Here is a 21,230-nt window from a genome sequence, read left to right on the forward strand (position 1 = left end):
AACCTTACAGTAGTTATATTCTTGTCTATATGGGCAGTATTATATTTCCTTTACATTGGTAGATCATAAGGATAAGCACAATGGGCATTACGAGTCTTAGGCGTCATGCGCACGACCGCAGTTTTGCGGCCGTGTGCTATTCGCAATTGCGGATAGTATAAAATGCATGATTTCCTAAGATTTTTTTGTCACTCACATTCTGCATCCACTTTGTAATATTTGGATTGTTGCTTATCAAACAACAGGGAAATGTGGAGAGTTTATTTTATATTTCATAATTCTGTTTTTATTTGTTTTATATTTTATTGGGTTTGAGATTTTAGAATGGTTGAACGCATAAAATCTTTTTTTACTGTATAGGCTGCAGAGCAACTCTGGTTTTACAAGGGTGTAACAAACACGTTATTATCGTGCGAGGGTTCAAAAAGGTTATGGGAAAACCGTACAAAAATATAAAAGAAAATACAGATTTAGAAAAAGCAGGTCATGAAAAAGAAATAAATAACAAATAATATGTGTTTACAAAGTAACTCATTGTAGACATGATTTTATTATTTTCGTTCTTTTTTCTCTTTTTCTAATGTTTCGATTGTTTTCTCATTTTTTTTACTTTTTTTTTATAATAGAAAATTTGTAATACAAATAAAAAATATTCAAATAAAACAATAATAACAACGGTAATAAAAAATATTGTTTGTTTCATTCAAATATTAAAAAATGACAATGTTAAAAAAATACATAACCCCCCAAAAAATGCAGAACTTGTAAATGATCTAAATGAAAACATATTAAATCCGACTTTTTTTTTTTTTTCCGGAAGTGTTACATAATGTTATTCTGTGTACAGTAACGTGTTATGCAATAATAATCTAAAAAAAAAAAAAAATTCAAAAACATTTATTAAAAAAAAAAAAAAAATTCAAGTAAAAAAAATTCTCACCCGCTGCCCATTTCCAACTAATATAAACTTTTTTTTATTTTTAGGAAGTGTTACATAAGGTTATTCTGTGTGCAGTAACGTGTTATGCAATAAAAAAAAAAATTCAAAAACATTTATTAAAAAAAAAAAAAAATTTTAAGTCAAAAAATTCTCACCCGCTGTCCATTTCCAACTAATATTAACTTTTTTTACATTTTTTTTTATGCTCGGAGTGGGCAAGGCTGGCCCTTTAAAAGGAGTGGAGCTGCAGGTTCTGTGATGCAATTGTAAACACTATGAGTAGGAACTTGTGTAGCCAGTTTACCCAGAATTCTCTGGGAAGGAGCTTGAAAAAAAAAAAAAGCCCAAACGTTGAGAGAAGGAAGCAATATACAGGACAGCCTCAATGACAAAGCAGACTGCCCCTACCAGGGATCCGCAGAGAAGCACCGCCGTCCGGATTACCTGGGCAAATGTAAGATATCCGTCGACTTTTGGGGTTTTTGCATTTCGGAGAGTGGCCCGGATGCAGCGATTATTTAGCATTTTTCTACGACTGTGCAGGAGGAGCGAGCAGACGTATGGAAAGGGGGTAAAGTATGGATTGAAGCCATGTTTATGCTGAAGTTACAATGCTGATTGTGCACGCCTGACTTGAGCCGACATGCTGGCTGGGGGGGGGTGGGAGGTTTTTTTGGGAACGGCGCTATTAAAAAGATCCGGTGAATTTGTGACCGTTGCAGCTTTTTAAAAAAATTTCACCAATTTTTCTATACCGACTGGACGAGGGCTCAGGCATGCCTTGCAGCGCAGCACGACATGTCGGCGTGTTGTTGGCCCAGCTGGAGAAGAAGTGGTTAAGGGGAGGATAATCGCCACCATGTCGCTGCGTTTTTTTTTGTTTTTTTTAGTCGCGCCGGGTTAACGTGCTTTTATTTTTGGAGCGCTGCAGGATTGCAAGAGTTAAAGGGGATCTTGGAGGTGAGTTAATCCATCCACAGGGGGGCTGTAGAAGCAGAAGGGGTGGTGGGGGCATGAATTGGGTTGTGTAGAGGTGAAGGTTAAAGTATTGAGACCTTTGAATTGGATGTTAACCGTTTCCATGCTGCGTTGCTAGAAAAGCTCGTTTTTTAGGCAAAAAGGCAAGCAAGTGCCCACCCCCTCCATGGCCCTTTTAATGACCGGTCTAGGGGTGGAGGGCAACGTGGATGGCATTGATTACTTTTAACCCTTTTAGCTCTGAAACATGATTTTTCATGATAATTTACATAAATCACCATTCTATGAAGAATTGGACCCCCCCCCCCCTCCCGCCGCCCCTGGCAGAGGAAGGCGTAAGTAGGCCAGTGCTTGGCTTCCAGAAGATTAAAGTGTTTTGAATCATCTCCAGAACCCAGTTTAACCCCTGCCGTGCTGACCTAATTGCCGTCGGGCTGAATTTATCTCATAATCGATAATAAGGAGCTCTACAGGTCGGGTAACCAAATGCGTGCCAGGCAGGTGCAGCGAAAGGCGTCCGGTTTTAAGTGCGGGTTTTCTGGACAAGGTGGTTTTAACCCTTTAACAGTTCACCGTTTAATAAATTTGAGTGTTCCAGTGTTTGAAGGTATTCAAGCTAAACAGTCACATGGTGACATCGGAGAGAGCATGTTGAGAGTCGTAGTTCTATGACTCCCAGAGTCAACACATGGCCATCTGTGCGCTCAACTTTTTTTTTTAGATTTTTTTTGGAATGTAATGAATCACTGGGCTTATTATTTGTGAAGTTGTTGACTGCCGTAACGTGCGTTCTGTGATTGAGTCGTCACTTGCTGTCACTTTGTATCCTCCTCGGGAACGCGTGTATATATATATTATATATATATATATATATATATATATATATATATATATAAGCTTTTTAACCCGAGAACAACTATTTGTATAGCAGCACAGAGGTTGCGATCATTTACTGCTCCGTCATGTTGAGCAATATCCTGCAGGATTGTATTCTGCTGGAAACGTTGCGAACAAATGAATTCATACAATGTATCGATTTATCATTTATATTTATGAAATCTGTATCTGTGCTGAGCAACATCATCTCTAAAATGTCACCCTTTGAACTGGATTTTAACGTATACACAGTGGTGTAGTTCTAATGGGTGCAAAGGTTGTGGACACTCCTTGACCCTGATGCCCAAGGGGCCCCAAAGGACGCTCTACTACATAAGAAGGCATCACTGTAAATGGCATGATGTTTGGAGGGGCCCTTTTACAGATTTTGCTTTGGGGTCCATGAGCTCTGCATTTGATGTAAAATTAACCACTTGCTGCTTACTGTGGGGGGGGGGGGGGCATACTTTCTTCTGTATTTTATAACATAAGCTCCCGCATCCCGCCCCTCCCTGGCCACTACAATATAACTTGGCAGGCAGCTCGGCACTACTGTAAGTTTGTTGATTAGTTGAAACAATGTTGTACGTTACAAAGTTAATGCAAAAAGAAATAAACTATTGACAATAAAGCCAAAGGCTCAATTACTGTCGACACATCACAGAAGATTAGGAGATTCTTCTGCCGTGTGAGAGGGATGACCCATAATTGCCTTGGATTGTCCCTTACTCCACTATTACGTGGATTCTGACGACTTTAGCACGATGGCTCAGTAGTTCGCACCGTTACCTGCAGCGCCGGGGTCCTGGGTTGAAATCCGACCAAGTGAAACATCTCCATGGAGTTTGTATGTTCTCCCCATGTTTGCGTGGGCTTCTTCTGGTTTCCCATCCAGTTTTCTCCCTTACTCCAAAAACGTACAGAAAGGGAATTTATATTGTGAGCCCCACTAAGGATAGTGAGTGATGACGACTTCTGTACAGCACTGAACAATATGTTGGCACTATATAACTAATCAATAACCTGAAGTGTCTTGAAGGGTCGAGATGCCATCAATGTTTGGCTTGGAGATCTTCTCAATGAAAGCCAAAGCGGGTCTTGTGATCACATTCTAATCAGGAACACAACTCTGGGGCCACATAAATTGCAAAAAAAGTTCCAAAAGTATGCGACAGAGCATTTACAATTTTGGTAGTGTGACCGTATATAGCTTAGACCTTACACTGCCCACACACTTATAATCGCTAACACTATCAGCTACACTAACAAGCATTAGGCCAACAGCTATTTCTCACGACTCCCCTGTCATACACCTGTATGTCTTTTTTCAATGGGGAGATGGAATAAGATGCCTCCAGACCCCTTTGGCAGCAACTTTTTCCCCCCTATTCAACACGCCCAATCCTTCTCCCCCAACATTTTCCATTGGTGGAGGATCAGGACATTCCCATACACATTTGTTCATCCCACCAAAATCATGTATAGACATTGAGAACCCTCGTGGTATGTTCTCACATCCCACTAAAAAAACAGGTAAGTGTACCTTGAGTTTTAGAAAACTTCCGACTTCATAGAAACGAGTCAGAAGTTTCCATTGGTTGGGGGCAGTTAGCTGAAAATTCTCACTGATCCTTAGAATGACAGGGTACGGACACTCAGAAGAGCCCCATAGACCGTTAATAAATTCTTCGCAAGTGCAACTACTCGGAATCAATTTTGGTTTAGAAAATACCCCTTAGGGGATATATTGAGCATCTGTGATGATTGGAAATACTCGATATTACAAACAGAAGTTTTCTAATGTTTTGAGGAGTCTCTGTGTTCTCAACTTTCACTTTTCTCAGGGGCAAGGGGTAGATTTAGATCCCATTGCGGTTCCTTGGATGTGTAAAATATTCTCACCTACCATTGCTGTTATTTGGTAACCTGCCTGTGTATGGCTGTCCATAGTGCTCAAGAGAAACAAGCTATATCAAATGTCTATTATATCCCAATACAGGCAAATAACTATAGCTTCAAAACTGTCTCCTAGCCCTGTCCGTTTAGTTTACGGCTGAACATAATTATAATTGTTGTTTTCAGTGAAGTACAATGACACACAAGAAATCTATGATTCTTAGATCAGTAAGCTGGAAGTGGACTGAGCCTGCCCTAGGCCCCTTTGGTACTAGTGACATCACCCCATTTAGCCTTGTGATGTCACTTCATGGGATATTCTCAACTGAGTGATCTGGCTTGCCATCAAAGGCAAGTATCCATCTCCACTGATGGCTCTGCTATGGGGTCCACCACTGGGCCGGTTTATCATTGTTAGCAGGATGATCAGTGGTCCCCCTCTGCTGCTAGTTCCTTGGCCATTGTCCAAATGCTTGTTTTCCGAAATAATTCCTCCAGCATCAGAATTATTTAAAGGGCAAGTAATTTTACACATAATAACATAAATAAAAAAAAATTCATTCTTGTATATATTTATAAAAGTTTCCATACATAGAAAGAACGAGAATGTGTACAAAAATTTCTCGTGTAGCTGTATATAGTTGCATAGTTGATAAGGTTGAAAAAAGACACAATTCCATCAAGTCCAACCAATAATTTTACAGTGTCGATCCAGAGGAAGGCGAAAACCCCCATGAGGTGGATGTCAATTCCTCATTAGGGGAACAATTCCTCCTCGACTCCATATATATCAAAATAAATTTTGTGGATCAATGTCCTATCTCCAGAGTCTAGTACTCTTAATCTGTAATATTATAATTTTTAAGAAAGACATCAAGGCCCCTCCTGAACTTGTTCAAAGAATCAACCATCACAACATCCTGTGGCAGAGAGTTCCATAGTCTCACTGCTCTTACAGTAAAGAATCCTCATCTGTGTTGGTGGTGAAACCTTTTTTCCTCTAGACGTAGAGGATGCCCCCTTGTCATTTTTAAAGGCCCAGGTATAAAAAGATCATTAGAAAGATCTCTGTACTGTTATATATTTGTACATTGTAATTAGATCTCCCCGAAGCCGTCTTTGATCTAAACTGAATAGCCCCAAGTTTGATAACCTTTCTTGGTACTGCAGTCCACCCATTCCCCTAATTACCTTGGTCGCCCTTCTTTGCACCCGTTCTAGTTCCGCCATGTCCTTCTTATACACAGGTGCCCAAAGTTGTACACAATATTCTATATGTGGTCTGACTAGTTATTTGTATAGAGGCAAAACTATGTTCTTGTCATGAACATCTAGGCCTCTTTTTATTTGCCTTGGCAGCAGCTGCCTGGTACTGGTTGCTAAAGGTAAATGTACTTTCCACCAATATCCCCAAATATTTTTCAGTAGTCGTGTTACCCAGTGTTTTACAATTGAATGCTAATGGCTAGCAGAACTGTCATATAGAAAGGCCCTGCCACTGCTATGGAGATGAACAAGTGCAGAGACCAAGCTGTGACTCCCCAAAAACTCTAAATATTTTAAAATTGGTGTTAGGGAGACGGGCAATTTGGAGCTGGACACCCCTTCCCATCGCTCATGTCTCAAGGTCCTCAGGGGTGCCAATATGGATGGGGGGGGGTCGACATGGTATCAATGTTGTGTGCACTGGAGGAGGAGGTTTTGGTGTGATTGATTGAGGGTGCATACCAGAGCGGAGTGGCCCATGATTTTACTACGGTCCCCTCCTCCTCATTGCAATTTGATATAAATAAGGGACAAATTCTAGTCGATTAATAGGTCCCTTTCTTATTGATACAAATTTACGGCCGCTACTTTTGATTTACAGGTGCATTGCCCCGAAAGCTTATATGGCGGCACATGATGTGTCCCATACTACAAAGCCATTGGAGCTCCACGTGTAGACATATCATTTTTCTGTATGGCACCGTTTCAGGTAGCAATAGGAGTATACCTCCGCATCATGTCATCCTATAGAACATGGGATAATTTCTCTGTATGGGATCTGAGCCAAGTACAGAATAACCCCATAGACGTCTACGGCGGAGTATTACGGCTCTGTACAGCTCGGGGATTGTACGGAGCCATAACACTCCCCATGGGCAGCTAATCCTTTTATTACAATATGACAATTTCTAAACTTTGTTCCTGGGTAAAGTCTACGGTTCACACAGTGGTGATGTTTCCAGGCAGCAATAATTGTGATAAAGTTAGATTATAAAGCGGCGCGGTCGTCAGTTTTTGTCACGTTTTCGAGGCCTGAGCCGCACAGGAAAATTTTTGTAGAGAGATTAAAACATTTACAAAGGCGGAGAGTGGGAGTCCTGCACATTCTAGAAGCCCTCCGAGAAGTGAAGACCCCGGAGACTTGACAAATAAGCCGTGCTCTGTTATAGTAAGCCGGGTCAGCCCGGGAAGGAGCTGCCTCCAGTTTATCTATAGGACAGGTCGGCTGTAAGAAGAAGAAATACATTTCAAGGCTTCACTTTTAAATACTCAATGGGGCAGATTTACTAAGCTGTGAAAAGTTTAGACTTAGACCGGGCAGTCAATGAAGACGCGCCACATTTATCACAGTATCGTGTCATCCAGACACTTATCTCTCCGTTAGGGTCAGTTCACACAGAGTTTTTTTTTTACACGTTTTTTGACGCGGAAACCGCTTCGGAAAAGGCGCCAAAAAACGTCCAAAAATGCCTCCCATTGATTTCAATGGGAGGCGGAGGCGTTTTTTTCCCGCGAGCAGAAAAACCGTCTTGCGGCAAAAAGAAGCGACATGCCCTATCTTCAGGCTCTTACGTCTCTTACCTCCCATTCACATCAATGGGAGGCAGAGAGAGTGTATTTCGCTGAGTTTTTGCCCGTGGCGCTCAATGGCCGCAGGCGAAAAACGGCATGCATGCAGAGTAAAATCTGCCTCAAAATTCCAAACAAAATTTTGTGGCACATTTTCTGCCTGCAAAAAACTCTGCGTGAACCCGGCCATATACCAGCGCATTTTAAGCCACACACTTTCTAGTTTGTTTTTAAAAGTATCTAGTGCGGTGCAAACATCTGTTCTTAAAATAATCTGCAGTGAAATTCGTCGAAATGTGGCAAAACTAGACTAGAAACCAGAGGCAAAGAGCAAAGTATCCCGTGGCTGCAAACTGCCCTTATATTGCAATGGTATAACCTGGGTATGTTCTGTATATAATTATATATGTACAGCTGGTATAAGTTATACATCTTCCTGTATATAGTGACATGGAGCATGCTGGTATAACCTGGGTATCTCCTGTATATAATTATATATGTACAGCTGGTATAAGTTATACATCTTCTTGTATATAGTGATATGGAGCATGCTGGTATAACCTGGGTATCTCCTGTATATAATTATATATGTATAGCTGGTATAAGTTATACATCTTCCTGTATATAGGGATATGGAGCATGCTGGTATAAACTGGGTATCTTCTGTATATAATTATATATGTACAGCTGTTATAAGTTATACATCTTCTTGTATACAGTGGTATGAAGCATGCTGGTATAACCTGGGTATATTCTGTATATAATTATATATGTACAGCTGGTATAAGTTATACATCTTCTTTTTATATAGTGATATGGAGCATGCTGGTATAACCTGGGTATCTTCTGTATATAATTATATATGTACAGCTGGTATAAGTTATACATCTTCTTTTTATATAGTGATATGGAGCATGCTGGTATAACCTGGGCATGTTCTGTATATAATTATATATGTACAGCTGGTATAAGTTACACATCTTCTTGTATACAGTGATATGGAGCATGCTGGTATAACCTGGGTATCTTCTGTATATAATTATATATGTACAGCTGGTATAAGTTACACATCTTCTTGTATATAGTGATATGGAGCGTGCTGGTATAACCTGGGTATCTTCTGTATATAATTATATATGTACAGCTGGTATAAGTTATACATCTTCTTGTATATAGTGATCTGGAGCATGCTGGTATAAACTGGGTATCTTCTGTATATAATTATATATGTACAGCTGTTATAAGTTATACATCTTCTTGTATACAGTGGTATGAAGCATGCTGGTATAACCTGGGTATATTCTGTATATAATTATATATGTACAGCTGGTATAAGTTATACATCTTCTTTTTATATAGTGATATGGAGCATGCTGGTATAACCTGGGTATCTTCTGTATATAATTATATATGTACAGCTGGTATAAGTTATACATCTTCTTTTTATATAGTGATATGGAGCATGCTGGTATAACCTGGGCATGTTCTGTATATAATTATATATGTACAGCTGGTATAAGTTACACATCTTCTTGTATACAGTGATATGGAGCATGCTGGTATAACCTTGGTATCTTCTGTATATAATTATATATGTACAGCTGGTATAAGTTACACATCTTCTTGTATATAGTGATATGGAGCGTGCTGGTATAACCTGGGTATCTTCTGTATATAATTATATATGTACAGCTGGTATAAGTTATACATCTTCTTGTATATAGTGATCTGGAGCATGCTGGTATAACCTGGGTATCTTCTGTATATAATTATATATGTACAGCTGGTATAAGTTATACATCTTCTTGTATATAGTGATATGGAGCATGCTGGTATAACCTGGGTATCTTCTGTATATAATTATATATGTACAGCTGGTATAAGTTATACATCTTCTTGTATATAGTGATAAGGAGCATGCTGGTATAACCTGGGTATATTCTGTATATATTATATATGTACAGCTGGTATAAGTTATACATCTTCTTGTATACAGTGATATGGAGCATGCTGGTATAACCTGGGTATCTTCTGTATATAATAATATATGTACAACTGCTATAAGTTATACATCTTCTTGTATATAGTGATATGGAGCATGCTGGTATAACCTGGGTATCTTCTGTATATAATTATATATGTACAGCTGATATAAGTTATACATCTTCTTGTATATAGTGATATGGAGCATGCTGGTATAACCTGGGTATCTTCTGTATATAATTATATATGTACAGCTGGTATAAGTTATACATCTTCTTTTATATAGTGATATGGAGCATGCTGGTATAACCTGGGTATCTTCTGTATATAATTATATATGTACAGCTGTTATAAGTTATACACCTTCTTGTATATAGTGATATTGAGCATGCTGGTATAACCTGGGTATCTCCTGTATATTATTATATATGTACAGCTGGTATAAGTTATACATCTTCTTGTATATAGTGATATGGAGCATGCTGGTATAACCTGGGTATCTTCTGTATATAATTATATATGTACAGCTGGTATAAGTTATACATCTTCTTGTATATAGTGATATGGAGGATGCTGGTATAACCTGGGTATATTCTGTATATAATTATATATGTACAGCTGGTATAAGTTATATATCTTCTTGTATATAGTGATATGGAGCATGCTGGTATAATCTGGGTATCTTCTGTATATAATTATATATGTACAGCTGGTATAAGTTATATATCTTCTTGTATATAGTGATATGGAGCATGCTGGTATAACCTGGGTATATTCTGTATATAATTATATATGTACAGCTGGTATAAGTTATACATCTTCCTGTATATAGTGATATGGAGCATGCTGGTATAACCTGGGTATCTTCTGTATATAATTATATATGTACAGCTGGTATAAGTTATACATCTTCTTGTATATAGTGATATGGAACATGCTGGTATAACCTGGGTATATTCTGTATATAATTATATATGTACAGCTGGTATAAGTTATACATCTTCTTGCATATAGTGATATGGAGCATGCTGGTATAACCTGGGTATCTTCTGTATATAAATATATACGTACAGCTGGTATAAGTTATACATGTTCCTGTATATAGTGATATGGAACATGCTGGTATAACCTGGGTATCTTCTGTATATAAATATATACGCACAGCTGGTATAAGTTATACATCTTCATCTATATAGTGATATGGAGCGTGCTGGTATAACCTGGGTATCTCCTGTATATAATTATATATGTACAGCTGGTATAAGTTATACATCTTCATCTATATAGTGATATGGTGCATGCTGGTATAACCTGGGTATCTTCTGTATATAATTATATATGTACAGCTGGTATAAGTTATACATCTTCTTGTATATAGTGATATGGAACATGCTGGTATAACCTGGGTATATTCTGTATATAATTATATATGTACAGCTGGTATAAGTTATACATCTTCTTGCATATAGTGATATGGAGCATGCTGGTATAACCTGGGTATCTTCTGTATATAAATATATACGTACAGCTGGTATAAGTTATACATGTTCCTGTATATAGTGATATGGAACATGCTGGTATAACCTGGGTATCTTCTGTATATAAATATATACGCACAGCTGGTATAAGTTATACATCTTCATCTATATAGTGATATGGAGCGTGCTGGTATAACCTGGGTATCTCCTGTATATAATTATATATGTACAGCTGGTATAAGTTATACATCTTCATCTATATAGTGATATGGTGCATGCTGGTATAACCTGGGTATCTTCTGTATATAATTATATATGTACAGCTGGTATAAGTTATACATCTTCTTGTATATAGTGATATGGACCATGCTGGTATAACCTGGGCATCTGTTTGAATATAATTTGCATACACGTGACATTTGTGATCCATGTTACAGTGCTATACTTGTTAGACGTGGGTAGTTCACTGCCTTGGGGCCCAATAATTTGTAATCTAATTTTAGTTGCCGGACACTATTCTAATAATATATCTAGCAACAAGTTCTGGAACAACAATGTATCACTGAGTTTTTGTTGCTCGCTTATTAACCCCTGCACGACAACCTTCCCTGTTTCTGTTGTTGCCTCTGTTAACCATTCCCTGACCAGGGTGACGATACACAGGGTTGCAGGTCACACTAGGCTGCTCGGGATGGACAGGTGTATTACGGGATGGACAGGTGTATTACGGGATGGACAGGTGTACTATGGGATGGACAGGTGTACTATGGGATGGACAGGTGTACTATGGGATGGACAGGTGTATTACGGGATGGACAGGTGTATTATGGAAAGGACAGGTGTATTATGGGATGGACAGGTGTATTATGGGATGGACAGGTGTATTACGGGATGGACAGGTGTATTACGGGATGGACAGGTGTATTATGGAAAGGACAGGTGTATTATGGGATGGACAGGTGTATTACGGGATGGACAGGTGTATTACGGGATGGACAGGTGTATTACGGGATGGACAGGTGTATTATGGGATGGACAGGTGTACTATGGGATGGACAGGTGTACTATGGGATGGACAGGTGTACTATGGGATGGACAGGTGTATTATGGGATGGACAGGTGTATTACGGGATGGACAGGTGTATTATGGGATGGACAGGTGTATTATGGGATGGCTTTCTTTCATGGCCAGGAGCTTGTGGTGTTTGGACGAAACGATTGATTTGATTTTTTGTGACCGAGTACATTAGGGGGGACATTGGGACGGATTGACTGGGGTTGCTGATATCGGAGGGTCACCGAGGTCCTGGCACCTGCTGCAGTGGGGTTTATTCTATAGCTCGACTGTTACCTGGTCGATAACTTTTGTTGTGGCCACAATTCCCACATAAGTTGCCAAGAAACCATTGCAGAGGCGTTGCGTTGCGTTGCAGGCTACATAATGCATTGGACATCAGGACTGGGGAAAATCCCTTGTAAAATGTCTTTAGAAGGTGAAATCTGATCCCTGCAATTTATGTCCAGAATGTGGAGAGTCGCAGGTCGTTCACTGGTTAATATGAATATAAACTGATTTTTAAGCCTATGCCATATATATTACTAGACACATATGTTACCGTGTGCATTAGGCATTTCCCCAGAATTAAACTGTAATAATGAGAGGGGGAAGGATAGTTTTTTGGGTTTTGTTAACTACTCTATACGTCTTCTTCTATATAGTGATATGGAGCATGCTGGTATAACCTGGGTATCTTCTGTATATAATTATATATGTACAGCTGGTATAAGTTATACATCTTCTTGTATATAGTGATATGGAGCATGCTGGTATAACCTGGGTATCTTCTGTATATAATTATATATGTACAGCTGGTATAAGTTATACATCTTCTTGTATATAGTAATATGGAGCATGCTGGTATAACCTGGGTATCTTCTGTATATAATTATATATGTACAGCTGGTATAAGTTATACATCTTCTTGTATATAGTGATATGGAGCATGCTGGTATAACCTGGGTATCTTCTGTATATAATTATATATGTACAGCTGGTATAAGTTATACATCTTGTATATAGTGATATGGAGCATGCTGGTATAACCTGTGTATCTTCTGTATATAATTATATATGTACAGCTGGTATAAGTTATACATCTTCTTGTATATAGTGATATGGAACATGCTGGTATAACCTGGGTATCTTCTGTATATAATTATATATGTACAGCTGGTATAAGTTATGCATCTTCTTGTATATAGTGACATGGAGCATGCTGGTATAACCTGGGTATCTTCTGTATATAATTATATATGTACAGCTGGTATAAGTTATACAACTTCTTGTATATAGTGATATGGAGCATGCTGGTATAACCTGGATATCTTCTGTATATAATTATATATGTACAGCTGGTATAAGTTATACATCTTCTTGTATATAGTGATATGGAGCATGCTGGTATAACCTGGGTATCTTCTGTATATAATTATATATGTACAGCTGGTATAAGTTATACATCTTCTTGTATATAGTGATATGGAGCATGCTGGTATAACCTGGGTATCTTCTGTATATAATTATATATGTACAGCTGGTATAAGTTATACATCTTCTTGTATATAGTGATATGGAACATGCTGGTATAACCTGGGTATCTTCTGTATATAATTATATATGTACAGCTGGTATAAGTTATACATCTTCTTGTATATAGTGATGTGGAGCATGCTGGTATAACCTGGGTATATTCTGTATATAATTATATATGTACAGCTGGTATAAGTTATACATCTTCTTGTATATAGTGATATGGAGCATGCTGGTATAACCTGAGTATCTTCTATATATAATTATATATGTACAGCTGGTATAAGTTATACATCTTCTTGTATATAGTGATATGGAGCATGCTGGTATAACCTGAGTATCTTCTATATATAATTATATATGTACAGCTGGTATAAGTTCTACATTTTCTTGTATATAGTGATATGGAGCATGCTGGTATAACCTGGGTATCTTCTGTATATAATTATATATGTACAGCTGGTATAAGTTCTACATCTTCTTGTATATAGTGATATGGAGCATGCTGGTATAACCTGGGTATCTTCTGTATATAATTATATATATACAGCTGGTATAAGTTATACATCTTCTTGTATATAGTGATATGGAGCATGCTGGTATAACCTGGGTATCTTCTGTATATAATTATATCTGTACAGCTGGTATAAGTTATACATCTTCTTGTATATAGTGATATGGGGCATGCTGGTATAACCTGGGTATCTTCTGTATATAATTATATATGTACAGCTGGTATAAGTTATATATCTTCTTGTATATAGTGATATGGAGCATGCTGGTATAACCTGGGTATCTTCTGTATATAATTATATATGTACAGCTGGTATAAGTTATACATCTTCTTGTATATAGTGATATGGAGCATGCTGGTATAACCTGGGTATCTTCTGTATATAATTATATATGTACAGCTGGTATAAGTTATACATCTTCTTGTATATAGTAATATGGAGCATGCTGGTATAACCCGGGTATCTTCTGTATATAATTATATATGTACAGCTGGTATAAGTTATACATCTTCTTGTATATAGTAATATGGAGCATGCTGGTATAACCTGGGTATCTTCTGTATATAATTATGTATGTACAGCTGGTATAAGTTATATGTCTTCCTGTATATAGTGATATGGAGCATGCTGGTATAACCTGGATATCTTCTGTATATAATTATATATGTACAGCTGGTATAAGTTATACATCATCTTGTATATAGTGATATGAAGCATGCTGGTATAACCTGGGTATCTTCTGTATATAATTATATATGTACAGCTGGTATAAGTTATACATCTTCTTGTATATAGTGATATGGAGCATGCTGGTATAACCTGGGTATCTTCTGTATATAATTATATATGTACAGCTGGTATAAGTTATACATCTTCTTGTATATAGTGATATGGGGCATGCTGGTATAACCTGGGTATCTTCTGTATATAATTATATATGTACAGCTGGTATAAGTTATACATCTTCTTGTATATAGTGATATGGAGCATGCTGGTATAACCTGGGTATCTTCTGTATATAATTATATATGTACAGCTGGTATAAGTTATACATCTTCTTGTATATAGTAATATGGAGCATGCTGGTATAACCTGGGTATCTTCTGTATATAATTATATATGTACAGCTGGTATAAGTTATACATCTTCTTGTATATAGTGATATGGAGCATGCTGGTATAACCTGGGTCTCTCCTGTATATAATTATATATGTACAGCTGGTATAAGTTATACATCTGGTATAACCTGGGCACTTTTGATTATCTTCGTGAACGTTGTCTCTATAGCTTCAGTGTTTTGTTTGACTTCTTGATCTCATATAGTAGATATAACACTCGGACAATGGAGGCGGCAGGTGTTGAAGCGACGGACACATCTGGGACACGTGGAGGCGTTTGTTCTATACAGGCAACACATGGAGCTGGTGAGGGGTATAGAAATGCTGTATAGAAGTGAGTACTGTATATAAGGAGAACAGTCCTCTTACAGTAATAGGTGGCTGCCCCTACATCTCAGGTGTGGTCACCCAGCTTTCCTGGACTCCTGAATGGCCATCTGTTGTAGATTGCGTCACGTGCTTGCGGTGATTCTGCTGTGTAGGACTTTTCGCTTTGTGTTATCTGAGGACCTTTGTGCAGGAGTCGTCACCGTGTTTTTCTGGCGCCGGGACCTGCAGCTTCATCATTGTGTTTACTTGCCAAATAGTGACTAAGATTGCCTCTCACTGCTATATAAACTGTCTTCTTAAAGGGGAGTTCCACTTTCACTAATAAAAAGGGTTAATGCAAGTGAATTGACAGGATTACACAATGGCTGTGAGTTGATAATTGTTACCTTTAAGAGGTGTCACTTTATAGTCCCCGGTGGGGGGGGGGGCGCTTTCTTCCAAAAACAGCGCCACACCTGTCCATAGGTTGTGTCTGGTATTGCAGCTCAGCTCAATTAAAGTAAATGAGCCTGAGCTGCAATACCATACACAACCTGTGGACATGTGTGGTGCTGTGTCACAATGTTGACAAAATTTGGTGCCCAAGAGCTGAACTCAATGATGCCTATAGAGAGGGAACTTTGGGAAATAACAATTAACCCCTTAACTGCTGAACATAGCATCTGCTCTTGGGGGGCATTGAATTTTGACAGTGTTTGTATTTCAGAAGTTAAACACTACAATGCCCCTTTAAATTTGATTTGCCCCCTTTAATGTTCGTGCGGCCTCAAAACTGAGCACAGGTCTGGGCCTGAGCCTAAATATTACCTAGCTGCAGCTATTTTGGGGGTCAACCTTCTATCTGATTTTCACCTATTCTGGATTATCAGAATTTCTGGATTATTGGATGCCGGATGAGCAGAGTTAAAGTGTCATTGTCCGCAATCAATAAAGAAAGCAGCAGATTTTCTCAGCCATTTGTTTTCTATAGGACAGACCTGGGATGATGTGTTGCTCGGGATCTGACACCCGCAGCTTTGTGTTCACCTATTGTGTCCGATGGGAGTGCCAGGGGGGGGGGGGGCACACAATGTTTAGTTATTGTTCCTGAATAGACAGAGAAGATCTGTGCTGAGAGTCTATCACTGAGTCCATCCTGACCCTGACCGGTCAAGAGACCCCCATCAATCCAACCATAATCACCATCATCATCATCATCATCATCATCATCATCATCATGCAATAGGAATAGGAGGCGACATTCAGCAGTATTTCCAGTAATATAAAAAAAATTTGTCCAACATCCAAGTGCACAAAGTTTTAGATCCGCACTTCGCATTTGTCAAGTAAAATGACTATAAATGTGCGATTGTGTCCAGTCATACACAGCGACCAATAATATCATACGAAGCGATCAGAGGCGATCAGAGGCGATCAGATGCGATCAGAGGCGATCAGTTTTATCAAAAGTAGTGGTGTATTAACCCTTACTCATTAAATATTACTACATCCAGTGTATCATATCATAGATCATTATTATAGATCATTATATATCCTCATCATATCATTATCATATATATAATATATCCGCATCATTATAATGTTCTCTTCGCTGGTCATTATCATATCCCATATAATATCACATATCCTCTTCCTCTCATCCTGTTGTTTTTGTTCCTTTTTTATCATCAACCTAATAGTAAATGATCTCTATTTTCCTGGATTGGGGTTCTGCCCGTCTCTTATAATATATCCTATAAATGACATGTGACTAGTCGTTGATAATTGGTCCAATAGAATAGACGCGGCATGATGATGTCACAAGTCACTCATTATCTGTGGGAGATTCCGGTTCATGTGGGCTGTCACCCAACTTTCCTAAAAGCAGATCTAACCATGTGAATAGGGTCCTCTGAATTCTGCTAACCCCAATATCTTCCCATATCCTCCCATATCACACTCAGACGTCCAGGAAGCTGAGATATGAGGGGCTGTTTGCAGGGTCCTCACTGTAAAAAAAAAACCTTGTACATCCGTGTGTCATCCGGATTTGCGGATCCACAACCATTCACCAGGATCGGTGAATCCGCAAATAATATGACTTGTCCTGCGATTTTGCGGTCCCTGCCCCGGTCCCTGTAAATCACGGTTATGTGCATGGGGCCATAGAACAGAATGGGCCTGAGTCTTGCGTTTTTTTTGGGTCAGTGGCGTTTTGTTTTTTGCCAGTTTTTGCGAACAGTATAGTCGGAGTCCAGGATTTGTAGGACTTTTCGGTGACCACAGCGATCCGTCCGTGTTACAGGCAGGTACAGGGACACCTATAGCAGAAAACCAAATCCTGCAAACAGCTCCTCGTATCTCAGCTTCATGGACCTCTGTGCGAATGACAAGGGGGGGGGGTTGGGATATTGGGTTTACTGGTATAACTAAGGGTTAACTGTTTTTAGTAAGTAAATGACAATTGGAGTCTATTATTGATCCGCGTGTTTGGACTTTAATTTAACTATCTGGGTGCTGGTACAAGATTATATCTATAAAAGATTCATTTTGCCAGTGACGGACGAAACGTTACAATATTGTAATAATTCATAAAGTGATATTTACGTCATGTAAATGAGCGCATAGTAGTCAGGGGAGGCGGAGTCAGGGGAAGAAGCTCCGCCTTCTCTCAGGGTCAGGTGAAAAGTTCAGCTCCAGGAATGTTTGACTCCAGTCACAACCAAGTCAGCAGCTAATGGTGTGTTTTCTGTGCTGACAAAGTATAATAATAATAACAATAATATCAATGAACCGGTGTATCTAATCCTATCATGTGTGGTACTGTCTGCTGAGCAATGTATCTAATCCTATCATGTGTGATACTGTCTGCTGAGCTGTGTATCTAATCCTATCATGTGTGATACTGTCTGCTCAGCCACTGTATCTAATCCTATCATGTGTGATACTATCTGCTGAGCTGTGTATCTAATCCTATCATGTGTGATACTGTCTGCTGAGCATCTAATCCTATCATGTGTGATACTGTCTGCTGAGCTTCTGTATCTAATCCTATCATGTGTGATACTGTCTGCTGAGCTGTGTATCCAATCCTATCATGTGTGATACTGTCTGCTGAGCCACTGTATCTAATCCTATCATGTGTGATACTGTCTGCTGATCTGTGTATCTAATCCTATCATGTGTGGTACTGTCTGCTGAGCAATGTATCTAATCCTATCATGTGTGATACTGTCTGCTGAGCTGTGTATCTAATCCTATCATGTGTGATACTGTCTGCTGAGCTGTGTATCTAATCCTATCATGTGTGATACTGTCTGCTGAGCATCTAATCCTATCATGTGTGATACTGTCTGCTGAGCTTCTGTATCTAATCCTATCATGTGTGATACTGTCTGCTGAGCTGTGTATCCAATCCTATCATGTGTGATACTGTCTGCTGAGCTGTGTATCCAATCCTATCATGTGTGATACTGTCTGCTGAGCTGTGTATCTAATCCTATCATGTGTGATACTGTCTGCTGAGCCACTGTATCTAATCCTATCATGTGTGATACTGTCTGCTGAGCACTGTATCTAATCCTATCATGTGTGATACTGTCTGCTGAGCCACTGTATCTAATCCTATCATGTGTGATACTGTCTGCTGAGCTGTGTATCCAATCCCATCATGTGTGATACTGTCTGCTGAGCTTCTGTATCTAATCCTATCATGTGTGATACTGTGCTGAGCTGTGTATCTAATTCTATCATGTGTGATACTGTCTGCTGAGCCACTGTATCTAATCCCATCATGTGTGATACTGTCTACTGAGCCGACGTATCTAAGCCTATCATGTGTGATAATTTTCCAGAAAACCACACAGCACAAAATTTCCCATCATTAGCCACTGTATCTAAGCCTACCATGTGTGATACGCTTGCGGAGAAACATGCAATGGGAAGGGACAGCAGGGATGTGATTGGTTCCTGTGGGCACTGCCTTCGCTTTTTCTGGGCTTCGCGCCATAGTTTGACTCCATGCCAGCGGTGCACAGTGCGTGGAGTGACTCATCACACATCTACCAGGAGGTTTCATCATCGCTGAACTCTATCCCATAATATTCCGGAGAATATTATTAATGCGCATTCATTAGGTTTTATTTATAGTTCAGTTTTTTTATCCAAAAATAAAGGAATTAAATATAGCTCTGCCCTAGACGCTGTTTAGCTGGAGATGAAAACCGCGGCGGCGCTAAAGGGAATCTCCACCTGATCACTCCATGACGTCAGTACATCCCGCATTCTGCGCTGACACTTCTTATATATCTTTATATCGGTCGGAGCTCCGTCCTCCTTATACAGAGCTCTGAATCTCCTGCACAGACATTGAGATAAATGATAACATTCTGTCTGCCTGCAGCCACCACTAGGGGGAGCTTACTGCATACTGTATTGTATTTAACGGGGTAAAAATAAATTATACAGAAAAGTATGTATGTCTGGTATGTATCTGAATGTTCACCAGATGATACCTCCAAAGCTAAGAAGTTGGTTGTCAAACAATTGGAATCTTAGCCTATAAAATATAGTTTTGAGTACTTTTTCACAAATTTTGTCTTATTATCCCAAATGCAGTATGGGGTCCTCTGGGTCCTGACAAAGTTACAGACTGTATTTATAATCCAGAGCTGCATTTACAATTCTGCAGGCTTCGGAGCTAAAATCTTCCAGCGTTCCCTGCTTGCTTAGTCTTCACAGAGCTTGTACTGGTGATTTGCATACTGGGACGTAACAATATTCTGATAATAGGAAAGCTGTTAGTGGTGTCTGTTGACAGGTTTGCTGACTGTTTCCAATAACAACCAGCAGAATAGTGAGTGCAGCTCTGCAGTATAATACAGGATGTAACTCAGGATCAGTACAGGATAAGTAATGTAATGTATGTACACAGTGATTCCACCAGCAGAATAGTGAGTGCAGCTCTGGAGTATAATACAGGATGTAACTCAGGATCAGTACAGGATAAGTAATGTAATGTATGTACACAGTGACTCCACCAGCAGAATAGTGAGTGCAGCTCTGGAGTATAATACAGGATGTAACTCGGTATCAGTACAGGATAAGTAATGTAATGTATGTACACAGTGACACCACCAGCAGAATAGTGAGTGCAGCTCTGGAGTATAATACAAGATGTAACTCAGGATCAGTACAGGATAAGTAATGTATGTACACAGTGACTCCACCAGCAGAATAGTGAGTGCAGCTCTGGAGTATAATACAGGATGTAACTCAGGATCAGTACAGGATAAGTAATGTAATGTATGTACACAGTGACTCCACCAGCAGAATAGTGAGTGCAGCTCTGGAGTATAATACAGGATATAACTCAGGATTAGCACAGGATAAGTAATGTAATGTATGTACACAGTGACCCCACCAGCAGAATAGTGAGTACAGCTCTGGAGTATAATACAGGACATAACTCAGGATCAGTACAGAATAAGTGATGTAATGTATGTACACAGTGACTCCACCAGCAGAATAGTGAGTGCAGCTCTGGAGTATAATACAGGACATAACTCAGGATCAGTACAGAATAAGTGATGTAATGTATGTACACAGTGACTCCACCAGCAGAATAGTGAGTGCAGCTCTGGAGTATAATACAGGACATAACTCAGGATCAGTACAGGATAAGTAATGTAATGTATGTACACAGTGACTACA

General features: G+C 39.1%; 1 protein-coding gene across 4 annotated transcripts in view; it reads left to right on the plus strand.

Moving 5' to 3' along the window:
* The first annotated feature begins 1,282 nt into the window (after nucleotides 1-1,282).
* The window catches only part of NCOA1 (nuclear receptor coactivator 1), a 203,083-nt gene continuing 183,135 nt past the window's right edge, over nucleotides 1,283-21,230 (plus strand). For all 4 annotated transcript variants that reach the window (XM_075860847.1, XM_075860848.1, XM_075860849.1 and 1 more), the window contains exon 1: nucleotides 1,283-1,394. The gene's annotated coding sequence lies outside the window, so the exon portion shown is untranslated. The remainder of the gene's footprint in view (nucleotides 1,395-21,230) is intronic.

Source organism: Rhinoderma darwinii, chromosome 4 (genome assembly GCF_050947455.1).
Source record: "Rhinoderma darwinii isolate aRhiDar2 chromosome 4, aRhiDar2.hap1, whole genome shotgun sequence".
Taxonomy (NCBI): Eukaryota; Metazoa; Chordata; class Amphibia; order Anura; family Rhinodermatidae; genus Rhinoderma; species Rhinoderma darwinii.